Below are 19,335 nucleotides of genomic sequence, written 5' to 3' on the forward strand. Positions count from 1 at the left end.
AACAACTGGAATGACCACTGGACCAGTCACCATTGAGGTGCATTGACCACTTCTCGATCCTTCCCCTCCCCTCCCCTCCCCGCAGGCTCTGGTAGCAGCATGGCGAACAGGGAACCATGGGGAACCGGGTGGGTGGCAGTGGTGGCTGAAGTGAAGCAGCCTGGGCCCCGGGTGGGTGGCAGAGGCCAGAGTGAAGCAGCCTGGGTGGCTAGAACAAAGCAGCCCAGGTCCCGGGTGCCAGAGGGAAGCCGGTGCTGGCAGCCGGGGGAAGGAAGGCCTAATCTTGCATGAATTTTCATGCATCGGGCCTCTAGTTGAAATATAATTGACATACAATAATATATTAGTTTCATGTGTAGACTCCACTTTGCGATGGGAGGACCTTCAAAGTCACAGTGCTAAGAGGTGTCAAGACAGAGAGAGGTATGATTTTTGCAAAACATCTGTCACAGTGACTACCAAAGGCATATATTTGACAATGTCGTTTGGAGGGGGATGTGCTCTGCATGGCTGGAACTGTTTTCTCTTTGTAACAGAGAAGTGCTTCTTCCCTGCACTCACAAATAACTCCATGCCAAAGGCTAGGAGAGAGAAAGATGCCCAGCTTCCACCTCTTCCAGGTTCTTGTCCAGGGACTCCTTAGTTTCCGTTTCAGTCCCCAGCTTTGTAAAAAATAGACAGCTTCTCTGAGATTTCCTTAGCAGAGGGCCGCCTGGAGGGCTCAAATGCCTGGCTCATCAATGAGCTCCTGCAACGGTGAAGGGCGATCTCCACCCAGTGGCTCCTGGTGCTGGTCCATGGGCACCAGCGGGTGGGTCTTCTTAGAATCACAGCCTGCAAACAGGATCTTCCCAGTGACCATTTCCCAGAGGACAATTCCAAAGCTGTATATTTCAGCTTTTATGTGATATTTATCAGAGCCATTTTCCAGAATTTGAGGTGAGATATACGCTGTGGAACTCCCTGTGCTTTCTTTTCTTTTTCTTTTTTCTTAGTTGTCCTGCTGATGGAAGTCTGTGTGTTGCTCAACTCAAATCCTGAAAGCTTCACTTGGTAGCCATTGGTTACCAGGAAGCTCCTGCTGCTGAGGTTTGTGTGGAGTTTGGGGGTTTGTGAATGGTGCAGCCTGTATGAGCCATTGGCTGCCCCGCACGGTCAGGACGATGTGCTCAGCCAATGTGAAGTCATCTTACTGATCCAGCAGTTCCCTCAGGGTCCCGAGCTCACAGTACTCCATGACAATGGAGGATTGAGGTGGGGTCACTGTTTCATCAATACAAATCCCAAATATATGCAGGATATTAGGAGAATCAAATTTCTTCATGGTTCTGATCTCATGGTTGAAAATATGCCTCCCTGTGCCAGTGTTTCTAGCCTGGACGTTGTTGAGTACTTTTATGGCCACTGGAGATTGGTGGTATTTTCCTTTAAAAACTTTGCTGAATTTATTTTTCCTTAGCCGGATCCAATCAGGTTCTAAAAGCCCCCTCCTTCTTAAACCCCTTGATTTTTTTTTTATTCATTTCGCTAAGTGGTGCTTCCTAATATTTTCCATATCATTTTTCAAGTGCTCCTTTGACGTTTTGGTAATTTCACTTCCACTGAGAATTTGGAAGGCTCGCCAGTCCTCTTCTGCATCCTGCCGATCCCCTTGTCCCCATGCTTCTTGGCTGATGCTTGAACTAGGCACCCACTGATGCACCCGAAGCAGCAGTGAGAGCTCCTGATGGACATCGCTCAGCCTGTTGTTCACATCTCTAAAGGGGCCTTTGTCCTTCCTTGATGTTAGAAATGTGTGGAAATATGATGTATTGCTAAAGTTATCTATCTGCTTCTTAGCTTCCTCTAGGGCAGCCTGGAAACTGTTCAGGGCGGTGATGGCCCCAGGGAGCAGGTTCCCCTCTCCTCGGGCCTGGAGCTCTTGCAGAGGCTGCAGCAGGCTCCTTAGATGCTTGCTCACACTGTTTCTTGCAGTCTTGCAGTCATTTCACATTGTTTGGACACATACAAACAATGATGGTGTTCCCCAATTTATCCTTACCTGGGAGAAACTGATGAAATTGGTTAAAGTCCCAGAATCTCCTGCGTATTTACTACTGGCCTACAGGAACCTCAAGTGTGTCTGTGATTTAAATGGCTAAAGAGGTTTCCCCGAAATTTCATGTAAGGTAGAGATGGCTTGCTGCCCAGGACTAACAAAATTATTAAAAACATTTATGATTATTTCCTTATATATATTTTTATTGATTTTTAGAGGGAGAGAGGAAGGGATATAGAAAGAGAAACATTGATGTGAGAGTGAAACATTGATCAGCTGCCTCCTGCATGCCCCCAACTAGCCATCGCGCACGAAACCCCAGGCACATGCCCTGACTGGGTCTCAAACTGGCAACCTTTTGGTACATGGGACAATGCCTAACCAGGTGAGCCACACCGGTCAGGGCTATTATCATTCCCTTTTAACCAGTGATTTTCATACTTGGAAATCTTGTTAAAAGATACAATTGCCTAGCCATACAAATAGTACGTGAGAATATTCTCCTTTAAAAAAATTAGAATAAAGTGAATGCCCCTTTGACCATTAACTCCCAGCTTGGTTTTCTTTTCCTCATTTCACATCTCCATCTGATGAAACTGCCTTCTTGAGTTTGCAGTGTATTTTCCCTATAGAGTACTATGGGGATTTTGTTTTCATTCTAAAAGATGTGTTAATGAAATAGATCTAACAAGTTTTAATCTGTATTCCATAGTATGTGTTTCATACTTTCCTACTGAGGACTTTCAGTTTATTTTTTCCTTTAATTTATTGTTTTTATAAACGCCATGAAATAGACATCTTTGTATATGTCTCCTGGTGCAAGTAGGCAAGTTTTCCTTTACAGCGTAAGATGACATGGTATCTGGTTCACTGGTACCTGGGTAATTATAAGGGATAGTATCTAATTGTTCCCAAAGTGGCTCTGCCAATTTGTTCTCTCATCACCAAAGCATGGAGGCCTATTTTCCCTACAAGTCCCCTTAAGACTCGATATTAGCAAACTTTTTAAAAGGTCTTGTTAATTTACTTTACATCTTGATTACCAGGGCCTATTAGCATATTTTCATGTGTTGAATATTTGTGCTTTTTTGTGACTTCCATGTTAATACACTTGATTCATTTTTGTGTTTGGCCTTTTACCATGTTCATACTGATTTGTAGGACATTTTAAGATCTGTTCAGTTTAAAGAGTGATCTCTGAGCTGTGTTGCTCTACTGATGGTTTATTTTTAGTCCACCAATAGGTACATAGAAAAACTGAAAGTAAGTGGACTGAGTGAATTTATGGCTATTCTATATTACTTATGAAAAATATATTTTATCTGTCATTAATTTCATTTTCCTGGTAATTTGTTTTTATTGCATTCTAAATTGTGGCTTTTTTCATTTGTAAGATCACTGTATTTTATCTTTATTTGCTTTAATAGTGAATATATCTTGTATGCACGAAGTAATTTTAATTTTTATTTTTCAAGCCTTCCTTTGTGACTTTGTATGTAGTCATCCTTTGTAAATGTTGTATGTCTGTTTCAACTGAATGTGCATTGCTTTTCAAATGCAATAAACATTTATGTTATTAAAATCCTCCCTTGTTTTATGATTTAAAAAAATGTTTATTTTCCCTTTTGTTAAGTTTTAAAAGTTTCATAATTGTTAAATCTTTTCTTGTGTGGGTCTCATTTCTTTTTCAACATGAAATATACCACTTTGTATTTTCCAATGATCTTAACCCTAAATTTTAGTTTTCTGACATAAGTGATGCCACTGACCATAACTATATAGGCTTACAAAGAAAACTCAATAAATAATTCTATGAGGTGTTACCAGTGTAGTACTCTGACCTCAGAAAATGCTAGTTTTGGTGACTGATTATACATGAAGGGATGTAAGAAAGAGATACAAATATGACAAAATGTTGGGTTATAACATAAAACAACCTTTTCAGGGACAATTGAAGAGGGGCTAATGAGTTTAGCTTTATTGATGTTAAGATATGGCAAAGATATTTCTATTATGTCTTTGCAAATGGAGTTTTAGAACTCAAGTTCATGAGAGGGGAGGGGGAAGAGGGTGACTCAGATTCAGTGTCTTGAATTCTTTTCAAGAATTCATCAATTATCCAAGAATTAAACAACCAATCTCTTTTCTCCCTCCTTTACTTCTCCAGCATTTACAGAAGTATGTGGGATACAGTAGGACCATGTTAATGCCAGGAAAGAGGCAGCTTTTCAATTTTTTATCTAGTTTTTCTACTACCACTTTCCTTCTTAATCTACCCCTGCCCTACTGGGTTTAAGTAACACAGGAAGGAGTGAAGTTTACTACAAGCTTTTCCACAGTCTCCCATGAAGCAGCCTTCATAGCTTTTTAATGCAGCAAAGGTCTAAGAGAGAATGTAGATGGAGATAAAGCAGGAACAGAAACCAGATGACAGTATGTAAGACACTGGAAAACAGAAAACAGATGCTTTGGATATAAAGTCTTTCAAATAAATTTGTCAGCAAATAATTCTATCAGCAAGAGGAATGTGGCTATTGGAAGCCACCGGTCAAGTGACATTTGTTTGCAAGGAGAACAGTAGGTAGGAGGAATAGTGCTGAACAAACACAACCGAGTTAGACATCAAAAGCATAGAGACAGAGTTGGAAAATGTGTAAATGGAAGAATGATTTAAATAGAGCGAAGAGAGCCCAGCTGGTGTGGCTCAATGGTTAACTGTGGACCCATGAACCAGGAGGTCATGGTTCCATTCCCTGTCAGGGCACATGCCCAGGTTGCTGGCTCAATTCCCAGTAGGAGGCCTACAGGAAGCAGCCGATCAATGATTCTCTCTCATCATTGATGTTTCTATCTCTCTCTCCCTCTCCCTTCCTCTTTCTGAAATCCATAAAAACATATTAAAATTATTTAAATAGAGCAAAGCGAAGGAAGAGCAGAAAGCCAAGGATTAGATCTTGCGAGTAGGAAAAAAAATCATTCGAGGTGAGAGAGGAAAAACAGAGAGGTGTGTGGGGAACCAAAATAACTTAAATAGCCCTGAAGTCAGAAACCTCTGGCATTCACGACATCAGACAAAACAAATGATTTGATATGTGATGTGGGTAGATGTAATTCCCAGGGCCTGACAAAATTCTAACTGTCTCCATTTCACTTTCTTTATTTCTTTCTAACTTAGAATCCCCAGACACAACCCATACTCACACACTCAGTGCCCTGCTAGCGTTTCTGCTTATCCAGATCTGCATTTCATCTCATGCATCTGAGTCAACTTCCAGACAAGGAGGAGCCCCTTTAGCACTGACTAAGCTGTAGTGCAGTGTCTTGGGAGTCTAGGCCAAGATGAGGGGAAAGGCCAGACTGTAGAGCTTGAAGCCAATGAATTGAGAGGAACTGTATGGGGGAGTCATTTACAACCAGGTCACAGACTGGCCAACTCTGTCACTGTTCAGAAGAGGCCAGGAAAAGACAATTAAAAATGCCTGGAGAAGCGAGAGAATCTTTAAGTGTGGGGGGCTGAAGAAAGATTCTGAGTGGAAGAAGAGAAGGACTAGTTGTTTTGTAAAGGGCACTTGGGGCCTGCAGCATGGGCATCTAAGAAGTTGCTAAAAGTTGCCCTAGCCGGTTTGGCTCAGTGGATGGAGCATTGGCCTGCGGACTGTTAGGTCCCAGGTTTGATTCCTGTCAAGGGCATGTACCTGGGTTGCGGGCACATCCCCAGCAGGAGGTGTGCAGGAGGCAGCTGATTGATGTTTCTCTCTCATCGATGTTTCTAGCTCTCTATCCCTCTCCCTTCCTCTCTGTAAAATAGCAATAAAATATACATTAAAAAAAGAAGTTACTAAAAGCTTAGACTCTGACCTGTGTTTCTTGGTCCAAACATGTTTTTTCAACACTGCTCCTCCCCAGTTATCTCAGCTTTGTACCAAGAAAAAAGCAAAAAAGAAAAACATAGGGTTATCTAAATGAAATTTATGATAGAGTTAACCTCCCTAAAGAGTAATTTGCAAATTTAAAAGGAGTGTTTTTTTTTTATTTTCCTCTCAAACCTAAATGAATCTCTAATCAGTAGGATGTATTGGAGGAAGTGAGCAAAACCCTGGCCTGAATCTCGGTAAGTTAGATCAGTTAACTTGTGGCTTCAATTCAACTATATTTGGATCAGAAATCTGTACTTTATTAGGAGGATCCTTTTCTACACTGCTATTCTTCTCTATTTGCATCTTCTCTATTTTCCTTTACTTTCTCCTTAATGCTTATGAAAGTTATTTTCAAATTTTAGCTTTCCTTTGTTAAGCAAGGAGCTAGATGGGAAAGGAATTTTTGTCCACTTCTGGGTCTTGAAGCAAGGAGACAATTCAGTGCTCCTGGAGGCTGAAGCAAAGACAAGAGAACAAAGAGGGAGTGTGAATCCTGGAAAAAGAAGTAATTTGGACAGCCATGTTTTCTTTTTTCTTTTTTTTACCTATGATGATCTCTGTCTTAATCACTTGCACTGCCATAACTAGACTGGGTGCCTTATAAACAATAGAAATTAATTTCTCACAGTTCTGGAGGCTGAGACATCCAAGATGGAAGTGCTGGCACATTCACTGTCTGGTGAGGGCCCACTTCCTGCTTCATAGATTGTTGTCTTTCACCCCCACATGGTGGAAAAAGTCATCAAGGGGTCTCTTTTATAAGGACATTAATCTAAAAGAGGATCTCTACTCTCATGACCTAATCACCTCCCAAAGGCGCCACCTCCCAATACCCTTCATTTGAGGGTTAGATTTCAACACACTAAGTTTGGGGGGGTTGAGGGGCCAGACACAAACTCTCAATCTATAACAGTTTTACATATAGACTTTCCCCTTTCTTCACAGAGTTTTTTGTTGTTGTTGTATTTATTTTTAAAACCTAGCTCTCTGTAATGCTATGGTAAGAACACGGCTGCATAGTCTTGCTAAAACAGAATTTTCAAGATTAGGATTCAAAATTTGCATGTTTATCAGACTCTTCCCAGGATGCTTAAACTGCCAGCAAGGCAGGCTCTGTGAAGTAACATTCTACTCTCAATGAGGTTTTTATTTTATTTTATTACTAGAGGCCCAGTGCATGAACTTTGTGCGGGGTTGGGGGGGAGGTCCCTCAGCCCGGATTGTGAGAGGGTGCAGGCTAGGCCGAGGCACCCCACCGGTGCACAATCAGGTCCAGGGAGGAACACAAGAGGTTGGCTAGCTGGGGAGGGACCATAGGAGGGCTCCAGGGCATGTCCAGCCCATCTCAATCAGTCCCAATCAGCCAAACCCCAGCAGCAAGCTAACCTACCAGTCTGAGGTCTGCCCCCTGGTTGTCAGTGCACATCATAGCGAGTGGTTGAGCGGCTTTAGCATATCATTAGCATATTACGCTTTGATTGGTTGAATGGCCGAACGGCCGGCCGGGCACTTAGCATATTAGGCTTTTATTATATAGGATTTTATTTTTGGGTTTTCATAAAGCTCTTTGGGAGTTGAAAAGAATTCAACATGAAGATTGTAAGAGTTCAGTTATTTCATGTGGGCTAGGAATTGCTCAAACAAAAATTATCTCTCCCCAACTGTCTTATCACTGACAGAAAAATTTATGAACAGTTGATTTTTTTCTTTCAGTTATTTTTTCTAGTGTTCTTACACATCATCAAGAAAAGGAAACATACTAAGTTCAAACAATTTGTAATCTAGTTAACTAGCTATCTATCTGCCGTAACATATTAGACATAGGAAACCTGAGATTACAGGGCCTAGTATATAATGAATGCTCATCAAATATTTATCTGCTGACTGACAGGAAGAAGAGGAACTTTTTCCATGGAGGAAGAAGAGTAATGTGGTCACTAAAAAGAATAAACATAATTTGATTCTGTCCTTCCCAGAAATTTTGCAATATGTTGCCTCTTAGTAGTTTCCTAACACAATTCTACCTCCTATTTAAAATAAAATTTATACCCTCACTGAGGATGTGCTTAGAGATAGGGAAGAGAGAGAGAGAGAGAGAGAGAGAGAGAGAGAGAGAGAGAGAGAGAGGAGAGAGAGAGAGAGAGAGAGAGAGAGAGAGAAACATTCATAGGTTGCCTTTTGTATGCTCCCTTCCGTATGCTCCCTAACCTACAATGAAGGTATGTTCCCTGGAATTGAACCAGCAACCTTTTAGTGCCCTGGACAACACTCAACCAACTGAGCCATTCCTGCTGGACTCTAGCTCCTATTTTTACATTTTTTGAGGTATAACTTTTATATAAAGGATTACACTAATTTTAGGTGTAGAGTGTGTGACAGATGCATATGCCTGTGTTATCCATACCCTTTTGAGACAGAATACTTTCATCACCCTAGGAACTTTCTTCCTTTTCCCTCTCAGTCCATTCATCCCTCACAGGCAATTATTGCCTGATTTCTATCATGAATCCATTAGTTTTATATTCACATAAATTTATTTTTTAAATCATCCAAGTTCTTGAGTGTATCAATAGTTCTTTTTATTACTGAGTAGTATTCCATTGTATGAATACATTATTATTTGTTTACCCATTTTACTGTTGATGTATATTTGTATTGTGTCCAGCTAAGAGCTATCTATACTAATAAAAGGGTAATATGCTAATTTGGGCAGACGTCTTCTGGACATCCATCCGGACAAAGACACAGCAGCTGCAAGGCTCAGGGCTCAGGCAGCCTTGGGCTCAGGGCAGCCATGGGCTCAGGCAGCCATGAGCCCTAGCAACTGCGAGGCCCGGGGCTCATGGCAACTGTGAGCTCTGGTGGCTGCAAGGCCCCGGGCTCAGGCTTCGCAGTCAACATGGTCAGCAGTGGAAGCAGCAGCAGGGTGATGGGGGTGGTGCCTTCCCCTGATCAGCCAGTTGCCTCCAACAGAGGGAGGCCAGACTGCAGCTTAGGCCCGCTCCCAGTGGAGAGCGGGCCTAAGCCATCAGTAGGACATCCCCTGAGGGCTCCTGGATTGTGAGAGGGGGCAGGCTGGGCTGAGGGACCCTTAACCCCAGTGCACGAATTTTTGTACACTGGACCTCTAGTTATGAATAAAGCTTCTGTGGACATTCTTCTAGAAATCTTTTGCTTGTCATGTTTTTATTTACTGGGGTAAATAAAGGAGTAGAATTGCTCAATCAAAGAGTAGATATGTGTTTAACTTTATAAAAATAGTCAAACGTTTCCCACCAGCAATATATGAGAATTTTGGCTGCTCCAAAAGGCCAATATTTTATCAAGCATTTTTATTATAACCATTCTAGTTTGTGAAGTGATATATTATTGTGGCTTGAATTTGCATTTCCTTGATGACTAGTAATGCAGAGCACTTTTTGTTAACGTACTTACTTATCTTTTGTACATCATCTTTGTCTTCCTTTGTGAAGTGTTTACTCAAGTCTTGTGCCTATTTAAAGACTTTTGGTGGGTTTTTTTGTTTTGTTTTGTTTTTACTGTTGTTACTGAATTGTAACAGGTCTTTGTATCTCTTAGATACAATTCTCATGCCAGATACAGTATTCTGAATATTTTCTCCAGTCTGTGGCTTGCTTTTTCACTTTAACAGCTTTTTTTGAGATGCCCAACTGTTTTAACATTGATAGAATCCAATTTATCTTTAGTATAAAAGCATATTTTATATTTAACTATGTATTAATTATTCCTACTCTCATTCCTTCAAGTAAATTAGGATTTCTATATGGTATCTGTTCCTTCAAAAGAATTTTCTTTAGTAATGATTGAATTTTAAGTCTGCCAGTTACAAATTCTTTCAACATTTATCCGAAATATTTTTATTTCCTCTTTACTTTTGAAGGACTTTTTGTGCAATGTATTGAATTCTAGATTGACTTTTATATTTCAGTGTTTAAAATGCTGTTCCATTGTCTTTTGGAATGTATAGTGTCCTATTTAAAAAGTTAGTGATTTCTATTATATTTTTCTTATACATAATATGTCTTTTTATTTGGCTGCTTTTAGAATTTTCTATTTGTCTTTGAGTTTTAGTTTTTTGATAATGACATATCTAAGTGTACTCTTTGTGTTTATCTGAACAGTGGTTCTTTGATGTTGTTGGATATGTGGGCTGATATTTTAAAAAAACCAGTTTTACACATGTTCATCTGCATTTGGTATTGACTTATATATAGATCACAGACCTTTATTTGCTTTCATTTTTTTTTTAAAGTTTGTGCTTCAATTTGCATAGTTTTTTGAAACCAGTCTTCAATTCACTGATTTTTTTTTAGCATGCTGCCTAATTAGTGATTTTTTTTCCTTTTAGATATTGTATTTTTAGAACATCTTTTTTTATAGTTACTATTTATCTACCAAGATTTTTTTACATATTTTTTATTTGTTATATTTTTGTCTCTAAATTATTGACTATACTTATTATAGCTCTATTGATGCACCTGTCTCATAATTCTACTATCTGTGACATCTCTGTGTTTGTGTCTATTGACTGTCTATTCTTTAGTTTTCTCTTTTTATTCACATGTCTAGTATTTTTGTTTGTATACTGAAAGTGGATGTTACATTACTGAAATCTAAAATATGAGGACTCTTTTAAACAATATTTAAGTTTTGTACTGGCAGGTTATTAATTTACTCCCAGATCAACGTGATCTTGTCAAGGCTTGGGAATATCTAGAATAGCTCTATTCCTAAAACTTGGGCTTTTGGAAGTTGGACATGGAAGTCTGGTTTTTCAACGAAGTTTATCTACTCTGCCTGGTTAGAACTCTAGTACTGTTAGCACAGAGAAACCTCTAGAATTTTCGTTTGACTTCTGTTCAGATCTCTTTCAGATCCCATGGTGCCACACCCTGTGCAGATGCAGCTTAATATTTCACAAAAGAATCAATAGCGACTCCATGCAGATTTCTGGATTTCCTTCTCTACTCTTGTCTCTCGTTCCCAATCATCTGGCTCATAAATTTCAAACACCTCAGCAGCTCCAGACCCTCCTGATGTCTGCCTGTTTGCCCAGCATACTATTGCTCTGTATTTTTCTTCACTTCTCTGTGGCTCAGTTTGGAAAGTGACCTCAATAAGAAGCTGACATAAATATGAAGTTCACCTGGCGTGTGCTTCCTTTTCTAAGGACTATAGCCCACAGTACCTGTTCATGACAACACCATTTCATAGCTGTTTATGGTGGCAAAGCCAATCAACACCTATTCTTCAATATAGGCTCTAATCACAATTTCTCTTTACTCCGTGAAAACAAATAGCTACCTTTGCATTGTGGCTTATTCTTTTTAAAGCACTTTCACACATTCTCTAATGTTATTCTCAAAACATTATCGGATGAATTAACCCTTCTGATGATAATCAGGGGAGAAGGGAATGTTTTTATTCTGTTTTTGCTTCTTTCACGTATTCTGAGAAATTCAATAGCAGGTGTGTCTATATTTATGACTGACCTTGTTAGCAAATTATATGAAAACATGAATGACCACTATTTTATTTTTTATTGTATTATTTTTTTGTTAATCCTCACCTGAGGATATTTTTCCATTGATTTTTAGAGAGAGTGGAAGGGAAGGGGAGGAAACAGAGAGGAACATCGATGTGAGAGATACACATCAATTGGTTGTTTCCTGAATGAGCTGCTGCTAGGGCTGGGGCTCAAGCTTGCAAACGAGTTATGTGTCCTTGACTGGAATCCAACCCAAGACCCATCTGTCCGCAGGCTAATGCTTTATCCACCAAGGCAAACCAGCTACTACAGTTTATTTTAATTAAAATTTTGTTGTGGATGTTACAAATACCAGCATAATTTTAGATTTTTTGGAGTATTATTATAATGTCCAGAGAAAGACATTTCATTCCCTTTGTTCTTATTGTAAATTTATCATAGTTGTGATTTAGTATTAATAGGGTTATCTCTACTGCAGTTCCAGCACTATTCTAAGACAGGTAAAGACTCCATGTCTTGTTTAACCACTAGTCTTTACTATAATAGCTGGTTTATCCCAGGTGCTCATTAAATATTTATTGAAAGAGTAAACCATGAATACTGATTAGTTGATATCTAAAACTTTGCATTTAATCCAAAGCATCACAATTTAACCATGTCATGACAAATTGGATGAAATAAAGGGAAGAATGGGAGGGGTGGTGAAGGGTACAGAAAATAAAGTTAACATTAGAAACATTAAACTGAAGAGACCCCCTAATAGGGCATATAATGACTACTTTAAAATATTGAAGTTATTTTATATAGGTTGAGTGGTAGACTTTCTCTGTGATGCTTCATAGAAAAACAGTAGGCTTAATGGATGTTTCAGAGATACAAAATTTCAACTCATAATAAATAGGAATTCTCCAGGTAAAAGTATACAAGTGGACTCAAGAGGCTTAACAATATAGAAGGACCCATACCTTTTATTTTGTTCTAGAGACTGAATCTGTCTGTTGGGGCATACAAGCCATTTTTGCATATTCTTGGATAACAGATCAAGGGAGCTTTCGATTTAATCTCTAATTAAATTTATTGCATTCCCAGTACGTGCAAACCCCCAAGGAAATTATTTTATACTATAAAGAGGGCTTATTTTCAAACTCTCATTTCAGAAGGGATTCAGAAATTATTTTTCCACTCCCTTATTTGGAATTGTGGCTTCCTTTGAGAGGTGTTACTACTAGAAATGTTTGATACATGCACCCCCGCCCCCTCCACCCACACATACACACACAGGAAAAGAACAAAGGAAGCTCAAAACAACTGTTGACCTGGCATGTTCTTAGCAGAAAAGTAGAGTAATTATATTTTCAAAGTATTGTCAATATTTCAGATAATAACTTATAAGGGCGAAAGATAATTAAAACAGATCATGAAAAACACAAAACACTTAGGTAAGGAAGGATTGTTTCTTGTGCATTAAGCTAAGAACAATCCATATAACCTATTTAGGATCAGATTTCAAAATATAACCTTTCTTAAAGTTTTACATCCTCCGTGTTGCTTTGCAAACAATTTATAGAGGAACCAAATTTCTCCTTGAACTGCCATTAACAAGCATGCGGCATAATTTAATCCAAACTTACTTATGTTTGAAAATGGTGACACTCAGGAACTTGAACTTTCTCTGCCTCACTAGCGTATGAGTATACATGCGGTCAGACACCTGTCTAAATTAATAAGAAAGGTGATTACCCTCATCTACTAATAATTCACGTACTTTAGCTACTAATAATTCATGTACTTTAGCTTCTGGACTCATTTGTTAGTCTTCAAGGGCCTGTCAAACATTCAAAAGTCCACAGGTAGAGCCCTAACTGGACATTGTCAAAAACTGTTCTGTGTCACATAACTGTTCCTTGCTGCTATGGCCACTGTCCATAGTGAGGGGTCTGCAGATCTGGGATGCTCTGCCCCTTTGCTAAAGTCTTATAACCAGGCCAAACTCATGGTTCCATGATTCATGTTACCTCAAGGATAGACTTTCCCTAGGAGGAGGATTTTCAGAGGATGATTTTCAGTTTTGTCCCATTGATCACCCCCCAAGTTCTCAGTTATGTCTGAAGGTCCAGGCATATATACGGTAATGTAGCTCTATACACTCTAAGGCAGGATACAAGATACAGTAACTCTTTAAAAATATATATTTTTATTGATTTCAGAGAGGAAGGAAGAGAGAGAGAGAGAGAGAGAGAGAGAGAGAGAGAGAGAGAGAGAGAGAGATGATAAGAGAGAACTATTTTTTAAAAATATATTTTATTGATTTTTTACAGAGAGGAAGGGAGAGAGATAGAGAGTTAGAAACATAGATGAGAGAGAAACATCCATCAGCTGCCTCCTGCACATCTCCTACTGGGGATGTGCCCGCAACCCAGGTACATGCCCTTGACCAGAATCAAACCTGGGACCTTTCAGTCCACAGACCGACGCTCTATCCACTGAGCCAAACCAGTTTTGGCAAGAGAGAACTATTGATCAGCTGCCTTCTTCACTCCCCATACTGGGGTCTGGGGTCTGAGCCCGCAACTCAGGCATGTGCCCTGACCTGGACTTGAACTGTGAAGTCCTGGTTCATAGGTTGACACTCAACCACTGAGCCACGCAGGCTGGGCAAATACAGTAACTTTGGAAAAATCTCTAATGTTTGGAAATCATTACTTGATTTTCCTGGTATACATTTCAGAAATAACCTATAAAACATACATGAAGCTCAAAGGAAAGAAAAAATGTCATGTTATGGAAAAATCAAATAACTGTTGCTTTTTTTATTTTTATTCCTGCCTCTTTAATTCGCTATACTCTTTGAAAATCATTTGGTGCAATCTGGTTAAAATTCTTTCTCCTTCTTCCCACTTGCTTCCAAAAATGCATTTGCTATTAAATTCAATTTTGTAAATGTGATACATTAATGTGAGTTTTCTTTGCTTTTTAATGATGCTGACACCAGCAAATGCTAAGAGGAGGTTGAAACTGTTGGGGTTTTATATGATGATGATGATAGATATTTTAAGGGTTTTTTTTTTGCTGTGTGATTTGAGCACTAGTACCCCCTCCCCCCACCCCATGTATAAAATACCTTCCCATCATGTTTAGAAGAAGAAACAGTGATTAGAAAGTCTAAGCAGACACCGTGGCTCTAAGAAATGAAGGCATGCTAGAAATGAGATGTGCTACTTAGGTTTGACCAAGGGTATTTCAGGGCTCATGGCTGTTTCTGTCAAAGATTATTTGGGTAATAAATACTTCATCTTCTCTTATAATAAAGCCAGTCTGCTTCTGAGTCAGACATTCTGGTAAACAATGAAATGGTGTTTTAAAATATTCTTTGCTCTCTTAAGAATTGTGAAAAGGAAAATGACATCTAAATCTTTCCATATATTTAGTTTGAAATCATACGGCAGAAGACTAATATTTGGAGGAAGAAGGGATTCTTATAAAAGGAGGCAGATGGGTAGACAGTTATTGGGAATGGGTAGAGTCTAATTTGTGCAGAAAAACACTACTATTTAGCTGTGACACTCATATTTTCAAAATTGTATTCTTTCTATGCCTGTTCTGTTTTCTCTTCCTAAATATTAGGCATGCACTTTTTGTTTATGTGCCTATTTAAAATGCTCTCCTTTATTTACATGAATCCTCATCCCCTCCCCCAATTTGTATTTCCAATCCACTCAGATGCGTTGCATGCCTGTGAATTATACCCCAAGTGTGACAGACGATAACTATTTGGAGGATGCCAAGTAGCAGTTGCCCTAGCAACAATAACCAGGGGATGCTTCTCAGAACTTCTGCCTCATCTCTTCCCCATCATTTTCCCAGGTTTGAGAGTTAGATAACATGGTTACCAGGCTTAGTCGAGGCGGTTCCCTTTCCTCGCCCATAATGAAAGAAAAAACTTAGAAATGTCTGCCTTTTCCTTATTACCAGGGGAAATGCAGCGTATCTATGCAGTTCAGGCGGAAAGGAAGGGAGTTCTTAGAGAGAAAAGAGCTGTGTGCTCTCACTAATAAATACTCAGTGGTGGGAGAATTTATTGTAAGGACTGCTACTGCAAACCACTAGTCAGGAGTGAAAACAATCATTGTTGAATTTCTACGCGTGGGCTAAGGGAGCAGGACGTAACTTGGATTTTAAGATGCATTGTCCTGTGAGTGGAAATTTCTGGTCTGTTCTGAATCTGACATGGCAGATTTAATTTTATACTCTTAAAAGAAGAAACCCTAAAAAAAAAATAAAATGGGAGTGTAATCTGGACAATGAGATGGAAAATGTCTTTTTTGTTATTGTTTAAAGTATTACAAATAGTAGTACATATGTCTCTTTTTTCCCCCATTGACCTCCCCCGGGCCTCCCCTACTCCCCAGCACATGCCGTCACACACTCCCTCCCCCAACCCCCATCCCAATATCATGTCTTCTATTAATTACCTGTGGCTTTATTGAGATGTACATCCTTTCCTCCAAATAAATACTCAGATGAAACCACAGAATGAAATTTAAAGAAAATTCTGTTTGCTAAGAAAAGCAGAGTAGATTTCTGTGGAGCAAAAGACACTTAAGCTTCAGGGTCTCTCACTTGCAAGGGCCCCCATCTGAATTTGCATTGGTAGATATACTACCTTTATTCATAAAAAGACGCTCCCTGATTAGATACACTTTAAGCTCCATAGATTCTGGATCCATATCTGAAGCAAAGAGAAAATATAAAGAGGAAATATAAATGATTTATTTGATCCTATGTTATTGCTATTATATCTTTTTTAAATGACATTCAGATTTCTAACCTTGTAGTTGTGTTTTGAATACTCATGTCTGTTTTCACTTTTTTCTCTTTCTTGCTTTGGGGGATATTATAGATATTCCATTAATCTCATGCTTGCCCATCTTTAAACAACAATATTAAAAAGCACGTTGTTTGCATGTGTCATTGTACTTTCAAAAGCATTTAATAAAATTATAAGAGTAAAATAAAGTGGTCAATAATAGAAAGTAAATGGGACTAATCAAGAGTTATTTTAAGATAGTTAATCTATCTACTAGCCATGTTACTTGGAGTCTATTCCATGTAATTTCTATGGAAAACAGATTTTTGACTGGAAAAAAGTTTCTGTGTAACCTTAACAGTAAATATAATTAAACTAGAGGCCCGGTGCATGAAATTTGTGCATGGGGAAGGGGTTTCCCTCATCCCAGTCTGCACCCTCTCCAATCTGGGACCCCTCGGGGGATGTCTGACTGCGGGTCCAACCGGACATTCCTCTCACAATCCTGGACTGCTGACTTCTAATTGTTCACCTGCCTGCCTGCCTAAATGCCCCTAACTTCCCCCCCTACCAGCTTGATCGCCCCTAACTGCCTCTCCCTGCCGGCCTGGTCACCCCTAACTGCCCCCTCCCTGCTGGCCTGGTCACTCCTAATTGTTCCCCCGCCAGCCTGGTCACTCCCTTCTTACTGCCCCCCTCTGCTGGCCTAGTCGCCCCCAACTTCCCCCCCTGCTGGCCTGGCCACCCCCAACTCCCCCACCCCGCCAGCCTGGTCACCCCTCACGCCTCCCCAACCCCCACCGGCCTGGTTGCCCCACACAGCCTGCTGTTCAGTTGTTTGGTTGTCCCTCACTAACCCCTGCCGGCCTGGTCATCCCATGCAGCCTGCTTGTTCAGTCATTTGGTTGTCCCTCACTAACTCCCCTGCTGGCCTGGTCATAGGCAGCCATCTTGTTAGGGCGTGAGGGTTAATTTGCATTTTACCTCTTTATTATATAGGATAGGTGCTTAGTGCAGGTTTCTTTAGAATTCCTTTTCCATATACTTTGAATGAATAGATTTTATTACATACTGGAGGCCCGGTGCATGGAATTTGTGCACAAGGAGGGTCCCTAGGCTTGGCCTGTGATCAGGGCCTATTGGGGTCTTCCTTCCCTGGCTGCCAGTTGCCAACTGGGGCCTTCTTTCATTCCATGCCACCCCATGGTGGTCTACGCACGTCATAGCAAGCAGTCAAACTCCCAGTTGGTTGAACTCCCGAGGTATCAATTTGCATATTAGCCTTTTATTATATAAGACTAGAGGCCTGGTGCATGAATTCATGCACAGGTGGAATCCCTCTGGGTGGCCTGCAGGGATCAGGCCGAAACCCCCAGTCCAATGCTGCCTGCAGATCCTGCCTGCCACTCTCTCTCATCCCGGCCCCACTGTGCCTGCCACAGACTCACGCTCAATCAATCCCAATAGGGAGAGGCACTCACTGCCACAGCAGCGCTCACCAGCCATGAGCCCTGCATCTGGCATCCTCCCAGGGGGAGTGGCCTCTGAGATCCAGCTGAAATTGACTCTCTGACATCCCCCGAGGGGCCCTGGATTGGGAGAGAGTGCAGGCCAGGCTGAGGGACCCCACCAGTGCATGGTCAGGCCAGGAAGGGATTGCAGGAGGGCTCCAGGGTGTGTCTGGCCCATCTCGCTCAGTCCCAATCACCCAGACCCCAGCAGCAAGCTAACCTACCGGTTGAAGCATCTGCCCCCTGATGGTCAGTGCATGTCATAGTTACTGGTTGACCAGTTGACTGTCGGCCCTCTGGTGGTCAGTGTACATCATAGCAAGCGGTTGAGCAGCCTTAGCATATCATTAGCATATTTCTTTTTTTTTTTTAATATTTTTTATTGATTAAGATATTACATATGTGTACCCTCTACCCCCCCTCTCCCCGCTCACCCCCTCACCCCCCCGTTGTCCGTGTCCATTGGTTAGGCCTATATGCTTGCATATAAGTCCTTTGGTTGATCTTTCCCCCTTGCCCCCACCCTCCCCTACCTTCCCTCCAAGGCCCGACAGTCCAATCAATGCCTCTCCGTCTCTGGATCAGTCCTTGTTCATCAGTTTATGTTGTTCATTATATTCCACAAATAAGTGAGATCTTGTGGTATTTATCCGCTCTCCAGTTCCATCCATGCTGTGGCAAATGGTAAGAGTTCCTTTTTCTTCTTCCTCTTCTTAAAGAATACCTTTCAGCTTTTCATATAATGCTGGTTTGGTGGTGATGAACTCCTTTAGCTTATTCTTATCCGTGAAGCTCTTTATCTGACCTTCCATTCTGAATGATAGCTTTGCTGGATAAAGTAATCTTGGTTGCAGGTTCTTGCTCTTCATCTCTTTGAATATTTCTTGCCACTCTCTTCTGGCCTGCATGGTTTCTGTTGAGAAATCAGCTGACAGTCGGATGGGTACTCCCTTGTAGGTAACTGACTGTCTTTCTCTTGCTGCTTTTAAGATTCTCTCTTTATCTTTTGCTCTTGGCATTTTAATTATGATGTGTCTTGGTGTGGTCCTCTTTGGATTCCTTTTGTTTGGGGTTCTCTGCGCTTCCTGGACTTGTAAGTCCATTTCTTTCACCAGGTGGGGGAAGTTTTCTGTCATTATTTCTTCAAAAAGGTTTTCAATATCTTGCCCTCTCTCTCCTTCTGGTACCCCTATAATTCTGATGTTGGTACGCTTGAAGTTGTCCCAGAGGTTCCTTACACTATCTTCATATTTTTTGAATCTCTTTTCTTTTTTCTTTTTCGGTTGGGTATTTTTTGTTTCTTTGCATTTCAAATCTTTGACTTGATTCTTGGGATCCTCTTGTCTGCTGTTGGAGCTCTGTAAAGTATTCTTTATTTCAGTCAGTGTATGCATAATTTCTAATTGGTCCTTTTTCATGACCTCCATGGTCTCACCATATTCCTTGAGGGATTCATTAAATTTATCGGTGGTTTCCATAAAATTCTTGACAAACCTTATAAACGTGGCCTTGAACTCTATATCCAGTCGTCTGGCCTCCTCCGTTTCTGCCAA

General features: G+C 40.5%; 1 pseudogene across 1 annotated transcript in view; it reads right to left on the bottom strand.

The window, feature by feature from the left end:
- Nucleotides 1-651: 651 nt before the first annotated feature.
- Nucleotides 652-19,335, bottom strand: part of LOC308517069 (mixed lineage kinase domain-like protein) — a 42,513-nt pseudogene continuing 23,829 nt past the window's right edge. Inside the window, exon 2 of the transcript in view lies at nucleotides 652-1,975. The product of the transcript in view is annotated as a mixed lineage kinase domain-like protein (transcript). The remainder of the gene's footprint in view (nucleotides 1,976-19,335) is intronic.

The sequence above is a fragment of the Myotis nattereri genome, assembly GCF_964212035.1.
Source record: "Myotis nattereri genome assembly, chromosome: 3".
NCBI lineage: Eukaryota > Metazoa > Chordata > Mammalia > Chiroptera > Vespertilionidae > Myotis > Myotis nattereri.